Source organism: Diceros bicornis, chromosome 13, assembly GCF_020826845.1.
Source record: "Diceros bicornis minor isolate mBicDic1 chromosome 13, mDicBic1.mat.cur, whole genome shotgun sequence".
In the NCBI taxonomy this organism is placed as follows: Eukaryota; Metazoa; Chordata; class Mammalia; order Perissodactyla; family Rhinocerotidae; genus Diceros; species Diceros bicornis.
Window position 1 is genome coordinate 50,750,238 of NC_080752.1, and position 23,880 is coordinate 50,774,117.

Consider the following 23,880-nt stretch of genomic DNA (forward strand, 5'->3'; position numbering starts at 1 on the left):
GTGTCAGGCTTAGGGTGACTCTGTAAATCAGAGCATTTTGATGCATAAAATCTGGAAACACGAGTCTATGAATTGTAATCGAGCATGACGAAATCTCATCAACAGAAGTAAAGATGAAATTCAAGATGACAGGGTGATGCACAGATGTGTTCCTGCGTTCCCGACCCCCGCACCCCCGGCTCTAGCTCGACGTTCCACCCCCAGATTTATTCTCTGCACGCAACAAATTAACCCTAAGTGCCTCTGATGGCTCAGCTCAGCCACTGCATCCCTTCCCTCCCCTTTCTGTCCCACCAGGAGCCGGCATGTCCTCCTGCCCTACGCCTTCATGGCAGGAGCTGCCTCACCTTTGCTGTTCATTTGGGCATGGACTCTTGGTTGGAAGAGTCTGGAGAAGCCAACTTCTCTAACACCTGCAGACCTGGAGCTAGTAATAGCGGGCACTTATTTACTAAATGGGTCTGTGTGAATGTCATTCCTGCCCTACCTGGAGCCAAACCACCTGAGTATGAATCCCAGCTCTGCCACTTGCTAGCTTTGTAACCTTGGACAAGTGACCTAACCTCTTTGTGCCTCAGTTTCTTCGTCTGTAGAATGGGGATAATCACAGTATCAACTTATGGAGTTGTCGCTAGGATTAAATGAGTTAGCACAGATAAACGCTTGGGCCAGCGCCCAGCACATAGAAAACGCAATAAGTTATTACTGTCTTTTTAAACCTCATGACATGTGAGCCAGCCATCCCTTTGAAGATGGAAGGACTGAAGCTCAGGAAGGTCAAACAGTTTGCCTACAATCACACGGCTCATAAGCAGTAGATCTGAGAATCAAAGTCAGTTGCTTTGATAAAGTTTGTCCTGACCACTAAACTATATTTTTTAGGGTGCTCCCCAGTCCTACGATCTCAGACTGTGGCCTCCAGTTTTCGTCCTGGGTTTGGAGGGACAAGCCTCCCTTGTGAGCCTCTGCTTTCCTCTGAATCCAGGGTGTCTGTGGGATCCAGGAGTCCCCGTGTCCACTGCCCCATTGCCTCTGGACTGAGCACCCACCTCCACCTGCAGCGGAATCGTCTCCAGAGGCTCCTTGCTTCTCCTTCCAGAAGGCCCATTCCACACCAGGTCAGGCTGGCTGCACAGCAGCACCTCCTAATCCTTACCATCACCCCCAAAGGCCTGCATGAGGCTTCCAGGAGCCGAAGAAGAGCTTACAACCACGTTGCCCAAAGTGTGTTCTGCTGAACGTATTTAGAGAAAAATAGGTGTGTGGACAAATCCATTGGGCAGTGCTTGTTAAACCAAGGCAGACAGGTTTCCTCCTTGCAGGCCTTCTCAGAGCCTTTGCTGTGCTAATGAGTAACACAAAATTCCAAGAGGGAGTGGGAGCAGGCAGAGTTTCACACACTTACTTGGCCACAGGCAACTTTCTAGCCACAGCTCACCCTGGTTCCAGCATCTCCTGGCTCCATATCACTCCCATGATTAGGTTATGTTTTATGTAAAAGTGAAGGGATTTTTCAGATGTAATTAAGGTCCCTAATCAGCTGACTGTGAGTGAATCAAAAGGGAGATTATCCTGGGTGGGGCTGACCTAATCAGGTGAGCTCTCAAAAGAAGTTCTAGAGGTCAGAGAGAGAGAGATTCTCCTGCTGACCTTGAATAAGCAGGCTGCCATGAATTACAAGGAACCACATCCTGCCAACAAGAGAACCCCGAAACCCAGATGAGAGCACAGCCCTGGTCAACACCTTCATTGCAGCCTTGTGAGGCCTTATGCAGAGGACCAGCTAGGCTGTGCCTGAATTTCTGACCCACGGAAATTGTGAGATAATAACTGGGTGTTGTTTAAGCTGTCAAGTTTGTGGTAATTTGTAGTATTGCTATGCAGCAATAGAAAACGAATACACAGGCACTCCACTCAATGAAGGTGCAAATATACCTAAACACAACCATATGTACATAGACACACATATATGCAGACATATAAACACACATACTCCTCATTTACAGGTACACCATGCTCACAGACATAAAAACATATTTATATCCACAAACACATATACATGCATAAGCAAATACACATTCTTAGGTGCACACATATACACATCCTTGCATCCATGAACAAAGATATAGGCATGTAAACAATCTACACATCCACATTTACGTGAACACTCAGACACAGTATATGCACATGCACGCACATAATAATAATGATAACAAACATTTATTAAATGCCAGGCACTGGTCTAAGTTCTTCATACATACTAACCCACTTAATCAATAACTTCATAGACATACAGAAACACATACACGATATACGCACACAGACCCACCTACCACCGATTTCTATAAAGGACCACACATACTGCTGTATACTACAGGGGCACAGAGTGAAGACGCGCTCAGCTGGAGCTGTTTCTCAGAGAGGGTTCTGGCGGAGTGTTTTCTCCCCGCTCCCAGTGCCTGGCAAGTGGATAAGTTAAAAGCACCTTTGCTCCTTTTCCGTCCCCAAGGAGGGCCCAGAAGCCACCCTCACGCTGGCTTCAGTCTTTCCACTAGGTGGTGCTAGACTAGCATCTTTGGGTTTGATGGGCAGACTCCTGGCCAGCTCTGGCGAGCAGAGCTTACATCTTGGGTAAGGAGAGACAGACACGAGAAAGAAAAAACTTCTCTTGGCCACGCGTCCCACCTCCATCTGCTCCCTTTTTGTCCAGCATAGCCCAGTATGTTCTTGGAGCCCCAGGACCATTGGTGCCCTCCTCCGATGGGAGCCACGGCTCAGGTGACCATGCTGGCTGGGCCCTGGCCTTGTCTGATGCCCCTCTGAGGACATCCAGACACCTAAGCCCCTGGTCATCTCTCATCTCAAGACTCTATTGATTTATTTAACAAACTCTACGCACCATTTACTATGACCTAGGCACTGTCCTGAGTTCTTACAAATATTGACTCATGGAATCCTCATAACAACCCTAGGAGGTAGGTACTATTATTGTTGTCATTTACAGATGAGGAAACTGAGGCACAGAGAGGTTAGGTAACTTGCCCAAGCTCACACAGCTAGTAAATGGTGAGAAGGAAGGAGAGAGACTAAGGAATCTTCACCCCATTTTAGAGATGGGGAAAGGGTAGCCCAGCACCAAGGCCAGAGAATCAGTGGAGGAGCCTGACCTTGAACTCAGAACTCAAGCCCAGTGCTGGCCTTTTCGTCCTGGACCCTGGGTTGCAGGATGATTAAGGCTGAGGCTGCAGCCCAGTGGGGGGTTGTGACAAGAGCGGGAGAGACCCTTCTTTGCACGCTCCAATGACCCCTCACTAGGGTTTGGAGTCCAGGAAGCAACTTCCTGGCCAAGCTGGGCTCTCTTCGGGATTTTTACGTGGATTCCGCACAAAGGCATAAAAAGTAGTGCCAGTTCCCAGCTGATGCCCAGCCGTGGGCGAGTCTATAGACTCAGACACTGGAACGGGCCTTTTACAAGATACACAACCCATTCTACACTCAATTGCGTCCCATAAATCAGGTTAACCTTTTCAACGCGGCTCGGAGAAAATTAATTACTCATATCGAAGCACATGACCTTTTTCCTGGGCAGGATGAGCAGAGCAGCTCCCAAGTGCCTGGCTCTCTGTTCTCTACACTGCGGCATCCCAGCCCTTAGGAACCCACTCGGTGGCCCACGCATTCAACCAAGAACAGCCCGTTACCTAGGTGCTTCACAGGGGTGACCATGTTGGGCTACTCAATGCCCCTCCTAGTGACCGGGTCCTCTGCTCTGGGCCATTTGGGGCTGATGATGGGGAAGGAGAACCACCCTGATCCTCCTTGCAAGTCCTGGCTTGGCTGGGCAGGAGAAAGGAAGAAAGGAAGGGAAAAGCATTTGAGGATTCGATATTCCCTCCTGGGGAGAGTTTTGCTAGCCTAAGAGAACCCCCACTGGGATCAAATGGTAAGTTTCCGGCTCAGGGAACACCTCCTGGCCTCACCCCACTCTCTGACACCATCCAAGAGCTCATCAACATCTGAATAGTTGACCATCCCACCATCCAAGCAACCAACGAACAATTCATGCTAACAAGCCATCCACCACCCACCTAACCAACCAGTAGACAACCACGCAGAAAGTTTGTGCTGAATTCTCACTTTGTGCAGCCCTGGGGAATGTGGGTGAAAATGAAAACACAGATCCTGCCCTCTAGAGGCTTCCAGTTTAGTTAGGGACACAAGACTTGGAGCAGGAACAAGACAGTGCAGAATTATTTGAGTATGTGAGGACAGACTCTGGATTAATGCTGGAACTTTTTTTTTTCTTGTAGGGATTGGTTAGCTTTCATCTTTTCAGTACCTGTAGTTGTCAGATGCTGGCAGCAGAGGGCAGGCCATTCAGTCACATGCAGTTATTCCTTGACCATTGTCCCAACCACACATGCGTGTCCTGGTACTGAGGACAGGGCAGAGATCCTGAGTTCTGGCTTTGAGGTTGGATAGACTTTCTGTCTGAATCCTGGTTCTGCCACTAATTAGCTGGTGATCCTTGGGCAAATTATCTAACCTTCGAGCCTTCATTTCCTTGCCCAAAAAATGGGTATAATAAGAACTACCTTACAGGGAGGCTGTGAGAATCCAATGAGTTGATGCCTGCAGAGTGGTTAGCACAGTGCCTGGCACACAGTAAGTGCTCAGTAAGTGTCAGCTATGATCATTATTGTCAGCTGCCAGGATGGTTCCTGGCAAACCAGTGAACCCAGTTCATATGGATCTATGAATGCAAGAAGATCTTCTTCCCATTTTTCCATGGTTTGGAGCTCTGGATCCCACTAACAGGATCACCTACCTGGGAAGGAACTGGTGCTATGTGCGTACTGCTATCTGTGGCCTCCAATCTGGGGGATTTCTTAAATGGTGATGTGCAGGAGGGTGGGGCCAGGACAGGCAGAGGTGAGAACGAAGCCAGGAAGAGGTGACATGGCACGCAGGGGCCAGCCTGCACAGTGTGGTGGGAAGGTGGGAGGTGTTCACCTAGAAGGGAGAGGCAGACAGAGGAGGGTGGTGCTGCTGGGGGCAGAGTCCAAGGCTGCCACTAAGCTGGGGCTTGGTGTCTGAGGAGAGTGTGGATCCAATCAGAAACTAAAGGTGTTATTGGGGACTAGGCTCATAATGTGGGCTACCCCCAGGTCCCATCCTCAGCCTCACATGATCTTATGGGCTCCTGTAGCTTCAACATCCCTTACATTTTGATGACTCCTATATGGACGAACCCTCTATGGTAGTCAGCTCAGGCTGCCATGACAAAATACCACAGACTACGTGGCTTAAGCAACAGAAATTTATTTTCTCACAGTTCAGGAGGCTAGAAGGCCAAGATCAAGGTTCTTGCCAATTTGGTTTCTGGTGAAGACTCTCTTCCTGGTTTGCAGACAGCTGCTTGCCAGCTGTATCCTTACATGGCCATTCCTCGGTGCATGCACACAGAGAAAGCCAGCACAGGAGCTCCGTGGTGTCACTTTTTATAATCCTATCAGAGGAGGATTATGACTTCATTTAACCTTAATTACTTCCTTAAAGGTTCATCTTCAAATACAGCCACACTGGGGGTTAGGGCTTCAACATATGAGTTTGGGGCAAGCACAGTTCAGTCCATAACACTCACTGGCATCTGCACTCTTGAGTTCCAGGCCTGCACACCCAGATGCCAACAGGATTCCTTACCTGGCAGACCCTGGACACCTCCCTTACGTGGCCTGGCCCTGAACTTCTTGCCTTAGACCTTTTGTCTGAGAACTGCTGGGCATGCCCAAGGGGTGAGTCTTGGCAGCCATGTTTCTGCATGACTCTGCCCCCAGCCATTGTTGATTGGAGCAGAGGTGGACAACTGACCCAAGCTTGGCCACTCAGATTTTCTCTCTCAAAGTCCTGAAACTGATTCGTGCTGGTCAGTCTGGGCTGGTCTTTGGGCCTGAGGCACTTTAACTCAGGAGTGGCTGGGCAGCCATCTGTGGCTAGTCGTGTGCATGGAGAAGCTGAAAGAGAAGGAAGAGGGGACAGAGAGAAGATGACAGAGAAGGTTCTGGGCTCCCCTCAGCTTTACAGTCCTTTTGAGGTTGGGCTCTGGTTGTGCCCTTGGGCTTCACAAGACACCCCTATATCCTTATAACAGCCTGCTTTTAAAAAATTCCGTGCTCGTCTACTGGGCTCTGTTACTAGCACTCCAAAAACCTTTACCACAGCTGTTAGGATAAGACCTTGCCCTTGTCAACCCCGGGAGGGGAAGGAGGATGAGGGCATGGGGAAGAAAGAGGATAATGGAGACTCAACCAAATGCATGTGCCAGAGTACTTCACAAGGATTATGAGTAGGACAGAGCCCAATGGTCTGTGGGTTGTGTGTCTGTGTGTGTGAGATATGGACACACACACTGCCAGGGAAAGAATGAATGAGAGAGAGGCATAAAGTTGATGGATGACACACACATACGTGCAGCGAGAGAGAATGAGAGTCAAGGGGAGGAGCTGCCATGAATGAGAGGGGCCAGGAAGGAGACCCACAGAAGAGGCTAGGGAGGCCTGCAGAGAACAAAGTGTAAGTTCCCCCATTGCCCATTGGCCTGCTGGGGGTGAGAGGCCTCAGAGACACAGACCTATGCCCATGCTTTTCCGCCTCTGTGGCCACACTGCATGGTTAGGGAGAGGCCCACTTCTGGTCCAGGAAGCTCCCTTCTCTCTGGCTGTCCCCATCTCCCCAACCTGATGCCTGGGCCTGGATGGAGCTGGAGCTGGAGTTGGAGAGAAACCAGAGATCAGGCCCCGACACTGCCTCCTGCCTTGGCCCTGGCCTCCAGCACATGTGCACACATGCACACACACACACACACTGACATACACACAGCCATGCTCTCTCTCGCACACACACACACACACATAGACACACTGACACACACAGACACAGACACACTTATATATGTACAAAAGCACAGAGACACACATATGCAGACATACACCAACACACATAGCTTTGTAGATTCGTGCAAATGTCTAAGAACACTTACAGACACAAGGACACACAATGACTCAGAAACACACAGGCACAGACGTATAAACACACAGACACTCTTACAAATGCAGATAACAGGAATACATATAGACCCCCACAGACAGTCACAGAATATGCAGCTAGACATGCAGCCACTCACCGACATGCAAAGGCAGACACGGGCAGTGCAGATACAGGAACATAAGCACACACATGTACATACAGACACACAGCCCCGTAGCTCCATGCACATGTGCCCCGGGCTGTGGTGGCACTGGCTGGACCCTCAGGTGTTGTTGTCTAGTTGACCCTCTCACTTTAGAATCGAGGAAAGGATAACTCAGGGGGGACAGAGGTGACTGTTCCCCCTGCACCTGCCTCTGAGCATAGGGTCTGTGGTGAGGAGGCTCCTGGGAGCAGAGAGGGGAACTCTTCACATGAGGAATGGGCTGTGATAAGGCTCTTGAGCAGAGCCAGACAGGGGGAGGAAACAGGGCAGGGGCAGGTGGGAGGCAATGGGAAGCCGGTCTCCCGCTCCAGGCTGTAGGTCAGGCTTGGCTTTCACTAGCTTGAATCTGGGCACAGAGAGCAGGGGTCACAGGGGCCTCCTTGGGGCTGTGGCCCTCCCAAGCTTCAGCCTAGACCCGGGAGCCCTTAGCTCAGTCATGGTGTTGTGGCCATGCTTGCGTATGTGTGCAAGTGTGTGTGTCTAAGTGCGTGTGTTTGTGGGTGCATGTAGGCAGGCCCACACGATAGAGGTTCATGTGTGTATGCACGTGTATTAACACACATGTGCACATGCATACAGCCATACACACATGTATATGGTGTGTTGGTATCTGTGCATGGGCACATGCGTGTGCATACGTTTGTGCGTGTGCATGCAGACGTGCATGTGTGTGCACAGTCTGCACTTGTATGTGGATGTGTGGACGTGCGCGCCAGGAGAGTGCTGTGTTCTGGGCTGTCACCACTGCCACTGCCGCTCTGTGTGCCTCAGCCTGGGGCATCTCCAGATGTTGTTCCGACATTCCTCCTTCGCTGCAGAAAATCAAACAAACAAATGAAAAATTAATGTCATTGTTAGCCAGGGCTGGCCCGAGCTGACGAAGCCGCCCAGCTGGAGCAGATGGTGGAGGCTGCAGGGCTCACCTTGGGCCTTGGCTCTGGTGTAGACAGGATCATCAGGAGGCTGGCAGGAGGCAGGCTGCTGTGGGTTCGGGCCTTGACACGACCCCAGTAGGCTGTTGGGGTCTCGGAGCAGTGTCTGTCTCTCCTATTCACCCCCACGCCCCATCCCACGAGTCCCCTAAGTTGTGTGGCCCAGGACAGGAGAGGAGGGGAAAGAGGAGGAAATGCACATGCATTGGGCACCCAGTATATAGTAGGTGCTCATGGAACACTGTTGCCTGAACTTTACATACAAGTCCTCCCAACAACGGCCTCTGACAGATCAGGAAACTGAGGCTCAGAGGAGTTATTTAGGTTGTCCAAGGCCATGTAGCTAGTGAGTTGAGGCGCTGGGATTCAAACCTATCTTGAATGCTCTCTTAAATGCAGCTTCTTCCCACCACCCTGTAACGACTTCTGGAGTGTGATACACACAGTGGTGCATGAAAGACGGCTGCAAAATTTCTACCACTTTTCCTATTGAGAGGTGTGGAGTCTAATTCCCTTCGCCATGAGTCTGGAGAGGCTTAGAGACTTACTTGATCAATAGAATGTGATGGACATAGTGTTCTGGGACTTCCAAGACTAGGCCATAAGAAGCCTGGCAGCTTCCACCCCATAAGGAAACTCTCTGGGAGCTCAGAGCCACCATGCAAGAAGTCTGAGACCCTGTCCTGGTGGCGAGGCCACGCGTAGAGTTGTAGTTGAAAGTGCTGGTGGAGTCCAGCTTTCCTCATCTCTGCCAAGGCACCACACCTGTGAATGAAGCTGTCTTGGACCCTCCAGACCATCCCCATTCTCTGAACTGAATATCACCATTCATGTGAATATCATCAACACCATTCCTGTTCATACTCCGTGGAAAGGGAGAATTACCCAGCTGAGCCCAACCTGGATTTCTGATTCACAAAATTATGAGCGATGATAAAATGAATGTTGTTTTCAGCCGGTAAGTTTTGGGGTACTTTGTTACACAGCAATAGGGAAGCGAAATAGACACACACACTCATGGACACATATTCACATCAGCATACACACACGACACAAACGCCCATGCTTCTGGACACACACTCAGAACAGGAAATTCACACACACACGCACACACACACACTCTCACATGGATGTAGGTCCCTTCTGATCCCAGTTCTTCCAGCACCCCATAGCCATGCCAGGATCCTGTGTGTAATTCAGTTCCTGTCGTCTGGGGTGGGAAGTGCTCAGATTCTGAGAAATGACAATGGCTCCTCATTACCCAGCCAGTTTCAGTGTTTGTGGGGTTTTCTCATTTGAATTCTTCCCGAGAATCAGAGTAATTTTATATGGAAATGCATAAAAAAAGTGTGAGAGCAAATAATTGCCAGTAGTTGTGTAGTAGTTAATAGTTCTGCTGGGCGGGTCCTGTCTACCCTTGGTCATGCCTCCCACATCTGCTCCAGCCTTGAACCTACAGTCTGGGAGCCAGGACGGATGGCACCGGTGGACAGATGGCCAAGGGAGGGGGCAGACTGTGCTAGAAGGGAGTAGAAGGCTTCTGGGGGGCCCTGGGATGAGATTCACATCCAGGAGAGGAGATGGGTTGTCTCAGCCCTGGGGCTCCTCCAGACATCACTCAAAACCGGGCTGTGTGTGTACTAGTGTGCGTGGGTGGGCAGGGGAGCAACTGGGGGAGGTGTGCCCCCCTGTATGTGCCTGTGTCTATGGGTGTGAGACTATGTATGTGGCGCTGTATGCTATGTTTGGCTATGTGTGTGCCAGTGTCTCCATGTGAGTCTGTGACTATGGTTATAGGGGCATGACCACCTGCATGACAATGTATGGCAGTGTGCACATGTGACACCTGCAGTGACTTCACGTGTCTGTGTATGTGCACGTCTATGAGTGTGTGAGCACGTGGGCTGGGGGTGCTGCATTGCTTTATGTGTCTGTGTCTGACCGTGTGGCTCTGTATGCCTGTGTGTGCCTGTGAAAGGGTGTGTGTGTGTGTGTACATGTGCATGTCACCAGGCGCCTGTGTGGGACTGCTGGTGTGTGTTTTGGTGAGAAGCCACACTGGTTGAGGTGGAGTGGTGGAGGTGGAATTCACCTGTAGTTGGAGGTCATTTCTGATGTCAGGCACTGCGGTGTTCAATAACTGTCTTTTGAAACATAACTTTTGAGCATGGGTGATGCAGATACAGCGAGGATCCAGGCAGGCAAAGACTCTGCACTCATGGAGCTGGTAGTCATGTGAGAAGACAGAAAGGGGGCAAATAATTATCCTAGGAATTATATCATCATAAGTTTTGATAGTTGCTATGAAGAAAAAAACCCAAGGCTGTGTGAGACCAACATAAGGGTCCTGATTTAGCCTGGGGATCAAGGTTAAGGGGAGCTTCTTTGGGGAAGTGACAATTAGGCTGAGGTCTAAAGAATGAGTAGGAACTGGCCAGGCAAAAGGGTGTTGGGGATGGGCGTGGGGAGGGCCAGGCAGAGGGAACAGTATGTGCGAAGACTCTGAGTCACAATAGAGCAAGTTCCTCAGAGAAACTTCAAGAAAGCCAGGGGTGGGGGTGCATAAAGGAGGCTGGAAAAGTGGCAGGCATCAGATTTCTGGGGCCTTCTGGGCCATGGTAAAGGCTTTGGATTTTATCCTACAAGCAGTGGAAGGCCAGGGAAAGTTTTGACGTGATCACACCTGCTGTGTTGAGACCTGATTGTCAGGCTGCAAAGAATGGATGTCAAGAAGTTGGAGGGGAGGCTGGTGCAGCGGTCCAGGCAAAGGATGGTGTTGGCTTGGCCCGGCGGATGAGAGTGGTGAAGATGGAAAGAAGGGAAGAGACTCAAGAATTATCTCCAGGTTAGAACTGACCAGCCTTGGTGGTAGGTGGTGCATACGAGAGAGAGCAGCAGAGGGGAGGTGTCCAGGATGACGCCCAGGATTTTGCTTCAAGCTTCAGGCTTGTCGGAAGTGCCAGCGACTGAGATGGTGATGCAGGGGGAGGAGGCACATGCCTGGGGGAGGGTGGACTGAAAGTTCTAATTTGGACATGTTGGGTTTGAGATGCCTGTGAGACACCGAGGTGGAGAAGTCTGGGAGGCAGCTGTGATAAGAGCCTGGAGTTAAGGAGGGTTTAAGCCGGAGACAGGGATTTATGGAGAGTGGAAGCCAGAAGTGGGAGGGAAGCCGGCTGGGGTGAGTAGATCTGGGGAGAGGGGGTGGCTTTCTTTGCCGTGGTCACAAAGTCTACTCTTTAGGGAAAATTGAGCACAGTACTTAAGATTCCAGACTCTGTTTCTGGGTACACACCCAAAGATTTGAAAGCGAGGACTTGAACAGATATTTGTACACCCACGTTCACAGACGCATTATTCACAATAGCCAAAAGGTGGAAACAACCCACATGTCCATCAACAGATGAACGGATAAACAAAACATAGTATATCCACACAACGTAATATCATTCAGCCTCAAAAAGGAAGGAAATTCTGACACATGATACAACATAGTAAAATGTCCTCCAAGTTCATCTAAGTGAAATAAGTCAGACACAAAAGGACAAATACCGTATGATTCCACTCATATGAGGTCCTTAGAATAGTCAAATTCATAGAGATGGAAAATAGAATAGAGACTACCAGGGACTGGGGGTCGGGGGAGGGAATAGGGGTTAGTGTTTAATGGGTAAGGAGCTTCATTTGAGAAGATGAAAAAGCTCTGGTGGTGGTGATGGTTGCACAACAATGTGAATGTACTTAATGCTATTAAATTGTACATTTAAAAATGGTTAAAATGGTAAATTGTATGTTATGTATGTTTTACCACAATTGAAAAAAAGATCATAGACTCTGGAGCCAGCCAGACTACTGGGTTTGAACCCCAGCTCTCTCACTGACAAGCTGTGTGGCTTTGGGCAAGTTGCTGAACCTCTCTGTGACTCGGTCATCTCGTTTGTAAAACTGATATCAGAATAAAAGCTATCCTGAGGGTTGTTGAGGGGATTAAATGAGCTAATATGTGTGATGTGTTAAGAACATAATTTTAAAACACAATAGCTTTGTGCGGCTATTATCTTTATCAGCAGCAGACCAGAACCGGGATGTGGGGGCTCTTGGTCAGGAGCCTGTGAAGCTGGGCCAGCTTGGGGCCGGTGGGATGGACCAGACTTGCCTCTGCTTCTTGTGCCTTGCCCCCGTTGTGCGCCATCACTGGACAGTCAGTGTTGGAGACCACAGGCCACAATTGGGCGGACGTCCCTGGGGCCATGTGGTGGAGCAGAGGGAACCCAAGGGAGAAATTAGAAGGGGAAAGGGAACCTCATGGGAGACAGGAGGGCTTGGTTCAACCCCCTTGAGCTGCTGCTTGCAGAGCCCCCTGCCAGACTAGGGGTTTGGGTGAGCTTCTGTGAAGGGAACTATATTAGGGTTCTCCAAAGAAACAGAGTGTACATCTATCTATCTATCTATCTATGTATCTATCTATCTATCTATCTATCTATCTATCTATCTAATCTATAAAGATATTTATTATAAGGATTTGGCTCATGCAATTATGCAGACTGGTAAGTCTAAATCTGCAGGGCTGGCAGGCTCAAGACCTAGGAGGGCCGATGGTGCATTTTCAGTCTGAAGGCCGTCTGCTGAAGAATTCTCTCTTGCTCTAGGAGGCCGGTCTTTTTGTTCTATTCCAGTCTTCAACTGACTGGATGAGGCCCACCCACATTATGGGGGGCAATCTGCTTTACTCAAGTCCACAGATTTAAATGCTAATCTCATCCCAAAACACCTTCACAGAAATGTCCAGAATGTTTGACCAACTATCTGGGCATCCTGGGGCCCAGCCAAGTTGACACATAAAATTAACCGTCACAGGAACTGATTTCCTCGTGGTCTTGACTGGGGACATGCAGGAATGTTTAGCAGGTCTCCTTGCATCGCTGGCCACTCCTTGATCTATTTCCCACAAAGAACCATGGAGGTCTCTCCAAGTGTCAGTCTGATCATGCCACTCCCCTTTGCTCCGGGGATAAATATCACATACTTATTATTCCTTACAAGGTCCTGCTTAGCTCTCTGCCTGCTTCCCACTTCACCTGCTCACCTCCTTGTATTTCAGCCCTACTTTTTGCTCTCCAGCCATATTGGTCTCCAGTCTGTTATCAGCTCCTTCCTTCCACATGGTCTTTGAAGATGCTGGTTCTCACTTCTTGGGAAGATCTTCATCTCTTATTCAGAAATCTTGATTCCCGTATCCCACAACCTGCCCTCATCCTGCGTCTCTTCTGCATCTGGGCTGTGCCCTGGGCTGGACACTGAGGATGTGAAGGTAGGTTAGACATGGGCCAGGATGAGGCAAAAGGAAAGAGTGAGACAGGGATGAACAAGGCACTGTGGGGGCAGAGCAGAGAACTGTAGGGTAGGGATCATGTCTCATCCCCAACACCACTTCCCCCAAAGGAGGGCTGATTTGGCCAGACTGAGGATGGTGGGTCCTGTGTACTAGCAGGCGGGGTCCTTGTGAGTGAAAGGCCATGCTGTCACTCACCCAGTCCTTGTGGTGGAACTAAAAGCTGAGCCAAGCAGGGTCAGTATTAAGGGGTGGCTTTGGGGGACTTCAGCCCCCCGCAACCTCCATTAGCATTTCTGCTCCAAAATGAAACAAAATTTCATAAAATGAAATAAAAACAATGTGCTTGCTATTCAAATGAGCTTTCAAGACAAGTCCCCCAGCCACCTCTTTCTTTTGGGTTGTCAACTCTAAGCCCATGCATAAATTCTGGAACCAAGACTGGAACCAGGCATTAAGCCTCATTCTCTTTTTAAGCAATTCTTCTAGAGTCTCCACTGCTTTGGGGTTGGCCACTGTTTTAGTTATCTCTTGCTGCATAACAAATGCCCCTAAAACCTGCTGCCCTTAAAACAGCAAACAATTATTATCTCACAGTCTCTGAGGGTCATGAATTTGGGAGTGGCTTAGCTGGTGTGGCTCTGGGCCAAGGTCTCTCACGTGGCTGCAGTCAGGATGACTGGGGCAGCAGTCATCTGAAGGCTTGACTGGGGCTGGAAGATCTGCTTCCAAGATGGCGCACCACATGGCTGTGGGCAAGAGGCCAGAGTTCCTCACTGGCTATTGGTAGGGGGCCTTAGTTCCTCACCCTGTAAGCCTCTCTGTGTTCTCCTTGAGTGTCCTCACGACATGGGAGCTAACTTCTCCTAGAATGAGCCATCCAAGACAGAGAGAGCAAGGGGGAAGCCACGGTACTGTTGGCCTAGTCTCCAAGGTTGTGCAGTGTCACTTTTGCTTCATTCTGTTCATTAGGTGCAAGTCACTAAGCCCAGCCACATTCAAGGGGAGGGGAATTAGGCTCCATCTAATTCCACAGCCACCAATGGTGGTAAGGTTTGGATTTAGGGTTGTGGGCAGGAGTTATGCTCTGGGGACATCAGACACTGACCAGCTAATAGTAAGTGGCAATTTTTCTGTTATTCTTTGGGTGTGTAGCTTAAGGAGGAGGCATAATTAGCAAAACAAACACAGGCATTCCTGGGCCTCCCAGTCAAATGCCACTTACTAAATCAGAACTTCATTTAGAATTCTAATAAGAATGACTAACCCTGCCTGGGTGAGGTGGAGAGAGAGAATGAGGGAGGGCTTCACATAGGGAAGAACACTGTAACGTTGGGTTTTGAAGGATGAATAGAAGTTCTTGAGAAAGACAGTTCATGAGGAAAGTGGAACAAAGCAGAAAAAAGAGGCTTTGAAGTCAGAATGAAATAGGTTCAAATCCTGATTCAGTTACTAGCTATGTGAGCCTTAGCAAGTCACTTGTCCCCTTTGCATCTGTTTCTTTACCTATAAATTAGGGATAACACAACAAATGATGCCCCAGGGTTATCATAGAGATTGGCGATGGTGCATATGAGGTACGTGGCAGACTGTAGGTGTTCAATAAATAAGCAAAAATTCTTGTTTGTGGGCATCCATGCACTTCTGCATTTCAGAAGTCTGAGGCCCGAAAAGGTTCCATTGTGTGTGGAGTGTAGAGGGAAATTCTGCAGGCTCGGTCATGTTCACGGGGCTCTAGTGCTTTCCTGTCTCTTGCCCCAGCTCGGTCCAGTTCACTGCACTCATAGACTCGATCAGCCAATAATAATTAATTATAAATGGAAGAATCTGGGTCCCAGCCAGGCTCAGTCTGAGGCTGGGCTGAGAGAGCAGGTGAGGAGAGAAGGGCCGGGTGAGTCTCCCCGGCCTGCCGTTCCCAAGGCAGCTCCATGGGCAACTGACTTTGCCCAGAGGGAGACGCAGAACTGCAGAGATGAATTTTGTCTGAGGTGCCTTCCTGCCAGCCCCCTGTCACTGGCCCTGTTCACCTGTTCTGCTGGCCCTGGTGACATTAGCATTCTGTAGGCAGCTGTTTCAGTGTAAGAGATCAAGGAATTACATAACTCATGGGCAGGGCCAGTAAACAGAGGGGGAGGTAGGTAGTTGGAGGGGAAATTGCCTGGGTTTGCTGGGCAGGTTCCGTGCTGATTCAGCATCAGCCTCGCTCCCTGGCTTAATGTGACTCCATGGCCTGGCTGGGGGTATGGGGAGCAGACCATGGCTTGGGCTTTTCTTGACAGTCAATTATGGGTCTTAGAGGGACAAGGCAGTAAGAATTGGAAGCTCCGTTCTTTTGGCTTGTTGCTATTCCTGCAACTTTTTTTGTGCCATATTTCATCATTAAACTTACACCTCTTTGAACCCTCCACAGGACTTCATTGTATGTTGTCTTTTTCCTGTGGGACGAAGCAGGAAGTTCATTGGAAAGCGGGCTGGAGACCTGAGTTAGGATCCCAGCTCTCCTTGGGTGACCTCAGGTGCATCACTTCACCTCTCTGTGCCTTAGTTTCCTCATCTGTCAGATGGGGGTGGGGGATGCTGGGCTGCCAGGGCTGGGTGAGTGCAGAAGGGCTAACGGCTGTGGACGAGCTTCAGCCACTGCATGGGGACAGGACATCAAGGTGAGGGCGGGGTCTCGTTCTTGCTGGGATCCTGGGGGCGGGGGTTAATTCTACTTGGTGTGATGGGCCCTGCCTCGTCAAAGGCAGGATCTGGAGTCTTGGGCGTCTCCCCTGGTTCACTGAAGCTCTGTAACTGTATGAGTCCCAGCCAGGCACTTAGAGCAGAGGCTGCAATTAGATGCCTCTAAGGCAGGAGTTCTCCGAGTGCGGTCTCTGGACCAGCAGCAGCATCACCAGGGAGGGTGTTAGAAATGCAGATTCTCAGGCTCCATTCCAACTTTGTGAATCAAACTCAGGGAGTGGGGCTCAGCACCCCGGCTGACCCTGACACTGTTTGGGAATCGCTGCTCTAAGGCACTGCCCCTTCCACACGGTGGCCCCCTTCCACTGTCCCCCCCATCCCAGCTGGAGGCCCCTTGGAGTAGCGGAGGCTGCAAGACCTGCACTGAGTCTCCCTGCCATGGAGAGAACCCTGGAGGGGGCGTCTCTTCCCTCTGACTGCAGCTCAAGACATCCCTGAACCTCACCGATGCCAGGGTATTTGAATAGCTCATTAGCTCTGCTCTGGGCTTCAATCCCTCTTAATTAGTTTTGCAAAAGATATTCATTAAAAAAAAAAACCAAACTCATCACAAATCAACACACAGGGGCTTGCTAAGTTGGTGGATGTGGGTATATAAGAGTGTGTCTCTGTGCTTGTGTGTGCCTGTGAGTGAGAACACATTTGTGAGCATGTAGGTGAATGTGAGTGTGAGTGGGCATGCTTGTGCATGCAGGCTTCAGCGAATGTGCACGTGTGAGAATGTCCGTGAGCGGAGGGGGCCCGTGAGCGAGTGCTGTGTTGTTGTGTACGTGTTCACATGTTCACTTCATCTACAGGAGTCCCCGCCAAGCAGATTATTCCTCCCCTGAAATCATTATTCCTAATGGACCCACACTGCAGGGAAACACACTTTTCAACCCACATCTGTCCTGGTTGTTTTGCTTGCCCAGTGGCCCCAGCTCTGGGTCCAGCGGCAAGGATGGCCCATGAAAGCCCTGCCCTGGCCAGCTGAGCAGTCAGGGGGACAGCAGTGGCCTCACTGCTGGGCCCATCCGTTGGGTCCTGTCTGAGGATTTGAAGAGACTGCTCTGTGTCCCTTTATGCGTGTGCTGTCCCCCGATGCCTGGAGCCTCCGCCCCTCCATGTACCACTTGGTGTTGCTCTGGTCCTCCGGGCTGCTCCTGCTACAGATCCTCAGCCCTCCCTCCCAGGGAGAGTCAGCCAGCATCAGGGCTGCCTGTTGGGCTGGGAGAGAAGGCCAGTTTTGGGGTGAAGGGGCTGGGGGTGTTCCAAGTTGCTTAGGCCTAGAGTCTGGGGGCACTCCCCTTCCCCTCCCACCCGGGGCCTATTCCTCTACTGCATCCCCTGCTGCGAGCGTCCCTGTTTGGAGCCAAGTAAATTTATGGCATAATCCCGCATGGAAATGTGTGGAAATGCTGCCAGTTACCACCATCAAGCCAAGAGAGAGGCTGCGTCCCTGGTGCCCTCCGCGGTCTGCTGTCTGCCGGCTCCCAGCCTTCCAGAAACCACAGGGAGCTAGAAGCCAGCCAGGATGGCCCAGATTGGCGGAGCGGGGCCATTTGTATAAAACCGTTTATTCGTCTCACCTGGCCTTGAAGGTTTGCGGCAGGAACATCTCCTTCACGTTAAACCTGAGCAAACAGGGAAATGTCATTCCCTGAGTCTCAGCAAAGCTGACAGCTGATGTGATTTATCTAACTGAGATCAGTTCATCAAACTTGGGCAGAGCTGAGCCGCTGGAAAGACCAGAGATCTGATACGATCGCGTCCGCATAAAATGCAAAGGCTCGTTGAGATTTTGGAAACACTCTAAGGAGAGTCGCAGTGAAGCCGAGAGGAACGTTGATGGGCCCTGAGGTGGAGCTGGGGGAGCAGGCGGGTGGGGTGGGGGTTCCCGCTCTGGTGAGGCGAGGGCCCAGGAACCGGCAGGAGGAGGATGGAGCCGGGCAGTCGCGGCTCTGGGTCTTGTTGGACTGAGATCAGCACAGGAGTAATGGCGCTTACTGTGTGCAGACCTAAGACTGGCCTCCGGGGGCTTGGGCTGGAGGTGATGTGAGACACGGCCCTGCTCTTGAAAACCTCACAGTCTAATGGGGGAGGCAGACAGAGCTGCGGCAACCTGTAACATAACAGAGTCCATGAGCAGGGTCTATATCAGAGGTTCAAGGTGCTCATACGAGGACAAGGTGGGAGAACGTCATGGTGAAGCACTCAGTTGGGCCTGAGTTCAAACTCTGGTCTTGCCACCTATATACCAGCTGTGTGTCCTTGGGTGAGTCACTTAACCTCTCTGAGCCTCACTTTCCTTACTTGGGGAATGGGTGTAACAATTCCTACTTCTCAAGGAGTTGTGGGGGTTGCTGAGATACTGCATATAAAATATAGCATTGGGCTTGGCATACAGTAAGTGCTCAGTAGTGGAGCTGGCATCCAACTGGGAGGATCTGGGAAGGCTTCTGGGAGGAGGGGAGAAAACCAGTTAGGCCTTGAAGGATGGGAAGGACTTTAGTTGGTGGAAAGGGCAAGAGAATGCCACATATTTATGAAAAGAGAAATCAAGCTGGCTGTCTGCTCATCGCTGTCCCCCACTCCCGGTTCCCCTAGAGGCCAAGGGCTAGAGTGAGGGGGGCTTGTTTCAGCAGAGCAGCTCCCCTCCCCTCCCCCCATCAGGGACCCATCCAGCCCTCCCCTCACTCCATCTTGTTCCCCTCCTCATGAGGATTTATCTGTCCTCCTGAGATGAGCTCAGGAGGGGACAAATTTCCTGCCATCGGTCAGGAGTGGTGGCATTTGTAGGGCAGTGCAAGGGAGGAGGGGGAGGGGACACGTGTGCCTTCCCTCTGGGACTGGAGTGCTCTGTCCTGCCCTCCCCTGGCTGCCCTCCCTTAGTCTGCCTGCTCCTCCGTCTGGTTGGGGCTCCACCCCTCTTAGGATGGAGGAGAAATGGGATTCTGGTTCCTAGAGGGGAGGGAGGAGCCAGGGCTGGGCTGCAGGGAGGAGCTGAGCCTGGGGAGGAGGGGGCAGTACGCTGGGGCCATCAGTCAAAAGCGCACTGAGTTTTGTGTGGGTGGGCCCTCCCAAAGTAGGTCATCCACATTCTGGATTCATTCAACTGTGTGACACTAGGTGATTCAGAACAGGAATGTGGGGTTTGTGGCAGACTCCAGCCTCAATGGGAAACTGTGGCAGCAGCTCAGGGGCCCAGGAGGTGGGGTGGGTGGAGGCTATGACTCAGGCAGTACAGAGGTCCAGGCTTTCCCCAGGCTCAGGGACCCAGGCAGTGGGGTCATTTCAGACCAGGGAAGCACATTCTTGATTTAGATCTCTGGGCTGGCCTCTGGCCTGCAGCTGGCCACTGCTGACAGCCTCCTCCAGGAAGCTTACCTGGATGCAGCCAGGCCACCAAGCCCTCCCTTTGGGCCTGGAGTCACACCTGGATCTGCAGGGCCTCCTCAAGTCCCTGCTTCCTTAGCTGGACACAGAGCTACAATTTATTGAGCACGATTCCATGCCAGGCCCTGGGCCAAGGGCTTGATGTACATTAACTCATTTAATTCCTTATCAACCTAGAGAGACGGGCATGATTCAAATTACCCCAGGTTTTTAGGAAGTGGGTTCCGAGAGGCTGGATCATTGCTCAAGGTCTTGTTTCAAACGCCACGTCCTCAGAGAATCCTTCCCTGACCACCCATTTTATTCTTTTCCTCCCCCACCCCCACCCGGGGTCTTCTCCATCTTATCACTTGATTTTGTTGTCTCCTTGTTTATTGCCTGCCTCCCCCACTACAGTGTAAGCTCCAGGAGAGCAGAAGCCTTGTCTGGCTTCTTCCCCTCTGTGTCTCCAGGCCTAGCTCAGTGTCTAGAACTATGCTTTGAACAATCAATATTTGTTGAGTAAATAAAGAATGAATGAATGAATGCATGAGTGCCCCATGGCAGTAATAGCAGAGCAAGGACTCCATCCAGGAACCAGGTTCAAAAAACACTCCCTGCTGGCAGCCCCGCACCAGCACCGCCTGTCGCTGTCAAAGGGAAGCAGCCTATAGAGGGAGGGGTCGTTACATGCGGTGGGCGCCTCGAGTCTGGGGTCCCAGCAGACCCGTCTCAGCCCGATTGCAGCTCTGGAATGAACAGCATGAAGTGAAAGACACTACAATTCAGCCCAGTCCCTCTCGTGGTGAGTGGATAGAGATAGACACCAGTTTTGAGTTGCTGGGGCAGAGGCGGGAGGCTGGGGGAGGAGTGGCGACTTTCTTTGCACTGGTGAACTGGGCCCCTCACCTTTTCCAGGCCGGGAGAGCCAGATGTGGACAGATCTGCCACCTAAAGCGAGCACAGTGGGGGCGGGCTGGGGGCGCTGCAGGGCTGTGTGCTGCTCCCTGAGCTCAGATGTTTATTAGGATTTGGGGCTGGGGAGGTTGTCTATTTGTCTGGGAATGACAGGGCCGGGGAGAAGGGCTTCGGGAGATGAGTGGCAGGAGAGATAAGCCTGATGTGTGACTTTCTGACTCTTGGTTGGTTTGAAAATAAGTACTGGGCCCAGATACAGGATTGACAGGGGGATCAGAGTTTGCTTTCTGCCTTCTGACTTTGAAAAGGACCCAAGAGTCAGGAGACTGGGTCCTAGTGCTGGAGGAGGGGGTGGCCGTGCCACGGGTCACCTTGGCCAGGCTGCTGGGGAGGGTCGGGTTCCCAGGCTGGTGTGTATTGGGATCAGCCCCAGGGACTCTGAGTTTCTGGGCTTGCCTTGGTTCCTGTTCTGGGAAGAAGCCTAGTGTTTGGAGCTTGCAGACAAAGGACCGCGGACGCATTGGACGTCTTCCGTGAGCATCTGCAGATCCTCTGATCGGTGCAGACACTTCAACAGGCTCCTTTGTTCTTCGGCTGGTCGGTTGGGTCAATGGGAGGCGTTAGCAGGGAGGAGAATGGGGTCATGGCTTATCCCTCCTCTCACCCTTCCCTCTGCTCCTTCCATGTCATGTGGTTGGGGATTGCTTACGACCCTCTATGAGGCCACAGCTCCTGCCATGCAGCCCTCTTCCTACAATTACCTTCAGGTTCCCTCCCCTTACCCTTGCAGGCCTGGGGCTCCTATAACGCCCCTTGTTGATTTCCCTACATCCTGCCCACACCCTGTACATAGCCCCTTTATTAATTTCTGTTTTGTTTGAATGTGTCATCTCTTTCCTGCTGGGCTCTGGACAGACACACCAGCCTTGATCACAAGAGGGTGCTCCCAAGTGCCCCTGACGGCCCTGCGGATCTGTCTCTTGCTTCAATAGTGCTTAGAAGGAACAGGCCCGGGACTCCCCCTACTCCAGCCTCTGATCCCCCTCCAACCTTATCTCCATTTGCAACCTCTGGGATCAACTTCTCAGCCATGCCCTGCTTCTGGGACCAGCCAACACCATTTTTTGTGCTTAGCTCCTTATTGACAACAAACTGTGAACTCCCAGATTTGTCAGAATTCTTCCACAGCCTGGTCAACCAGCATATGTGGGCTTCCTACACCTACCTCTCCCTGGGCTTCTATTCTGACCGCCATGATGTGGCTGTGGCTGTGAAGGGCGTGGGCCGCTTCTTCCTCAAGTTGGCTAACGAGAAGCCTGAGGGCGTGGAGCATCTTTTGAAGATGCAAAACCAGTGTGGTGGCCGCGCCCTCTTCCAGGACGTGCAGAAGCTGCCCATGAGGAGTGGGGTAAAACCCTGGACACCATGAGAGCGTCAGTGGCCCTGGAAAAGAACCTCAACCAGGCCCTTTGGGATCAGCCCCTCATCTCCGTGACTTCCTTGAGAGCCATTCCTAGATGAGGAGGTGAAACCCATCAAGATGGGCGACCACCTGACCAACCTCCAGCAGGGCTGGGTGGGTGTCTCTTTGAAGACTCACATGACTCAAGCTGTGGACCAAATGGAAACAATAAAGCTTTTTGCAGAAACAAAACAAAAACAAAAATGGTGCTCCCGTGGATATTCCCCAAAGTGGCCGTCAGCATAGGGATCCTGGAAAGGGGCTTACTGTCTGGGTTTCCAAAGGCTGCTTTCCTGTCTCTGCAAGTTGGCCCAAGCTTGGGGCAGAAGGAGAGCCTCACCACTGGGGGTCAGAGGACATGGGTGGCAGACTCTACCTTTCCCTTCTTTCTGCTCAGGACCTCAGGTTTCTCACCTGTAAAATGGGGTAATGATAACCGTGGTGACCACTAGGTGCCAGGCACTGAATTAACGGTGTGTATGCAGGGTCTCACGAGCTTTCCCAGAAGCCCTGTGAGATGCTGTCTCTTAGAATCCCTATTTGACAGATGGGGAAACAGCCTCAGGGGTGAAGTTCACAGTCTGAATATGGTAGCCTGGGATTCAAACCCTGGTCTCTCTGTGCTCTTAATCCCTGTGCCTTCTCTGCCCACCTTCTTGGGGCGTTTGAGACCAAGTCGGGCCCAGTGGTCAGCTCTGCAGTGGGGCCTTGGAATCAGCAAAGGGTAGTTTTCATGGTGCCTGCTGCTCAGCATGGGGACAGGCCTGGGTTGGGGCTGCCTTTCTCCCCTTTCCTTCCCTGTCACTCCAAGGAGAACTAGGCAGAAGGAGATTTGAAGAACATCACAGGCCCCCACTTTCCCCTACTTCTTACCTGGGCACAGGTGCTATTTTTTCTTGCTTTGCCCTGTAAGAGATCCATTGCCTTCATGGCCCCAGTTGATGATCTACCTGTATCCACATGGGTGTCCTGCAACTTTGCAGTCCCTCCTTCTGTGGCTCTGGGCTTGGCCATGTGACTGGCTTTGGGCAATGGGACAGTAGCCAACTTGGTGTAAGCAGTTTGAGAAAGTATTCTTTTGGACCCCTCCCGCTACCGTGAGAGCGATCCAGAGCCAGCCTCCTGGGAGATGAGAGACCAGGCGGAGCGGGGCTGAGCCATCTCAGGCGAGGCCTCCCTAGACCAGCCAGTGTCCAACAGATCTGCCAAAGATACAGTCGCCAGGTGAGATCAGCCAAGCCAGACTCGTGAGAAATGATAAATGGTTTTTTTTTTTTGAGACTTTCAACTTCCGGGACTCTGGAAGTTTCTCTCTTTGAGGTGTCTCTTTCTCCACCAGTGCCAGGCCACATCTGGGCTTTCGGGTCTGGGAGGTAGGACGGGGTAGGAGGGTTTCTACTTATATCCAGTGCAGGGACAATGTTCTCTGTCTCCCTGGGACCCTCATCCCTGGGCATCTCAGCATCTTTTTCCTGAAGGCTTCCCCTGGTTCCCCAAGTCCCTGGGCTGACCGTGGATGGGGTCCTCTTTCTGGCTGAAAGAAAGAAGCACAGGAGACATGGAGCCCAAAGCAATAGGGCCCAGGGACTTCCCACTGCCACCCCCCACCCCCACCCCACTGGAAAAGAGAGAAGAGTTTTTACACCCCAGGGCACTGAGGCGCCCAATGTCCTTGGGTGTCAAACTAAGGTTGCTCCCAGCTTGTTTCCCTTCCCCTTCCAAGCAGGTCATTCTCAGCCCTGGATGTTGCAGATTGGAACCCAGCACAACCTCATTTCAAGGCTGGGAGCACCATCTCATTGTCCATGGGGGGACTTTGGGGACAAGCTACAGGCAGATCTCAGCCCTCAGAAAGCACTGGACTAGAGGTTTCTGGAAGGTGGGGACC

At 51.3% G+C, this 23,880-nt stretch overlaps 1 pseudogene; it reads left to right on the forward strand.

Moving 5' to 3' along the window:
• The first annotated feature begins 21,620 nt into the window (after nt 1-21,620).
• The window catches only part of LOC131412360 (ferritin light chain-like), a 29,952-nt pseudogene continuing 27,692 nt past the window's right edge, over nt 21,621-23,880 (forward strand).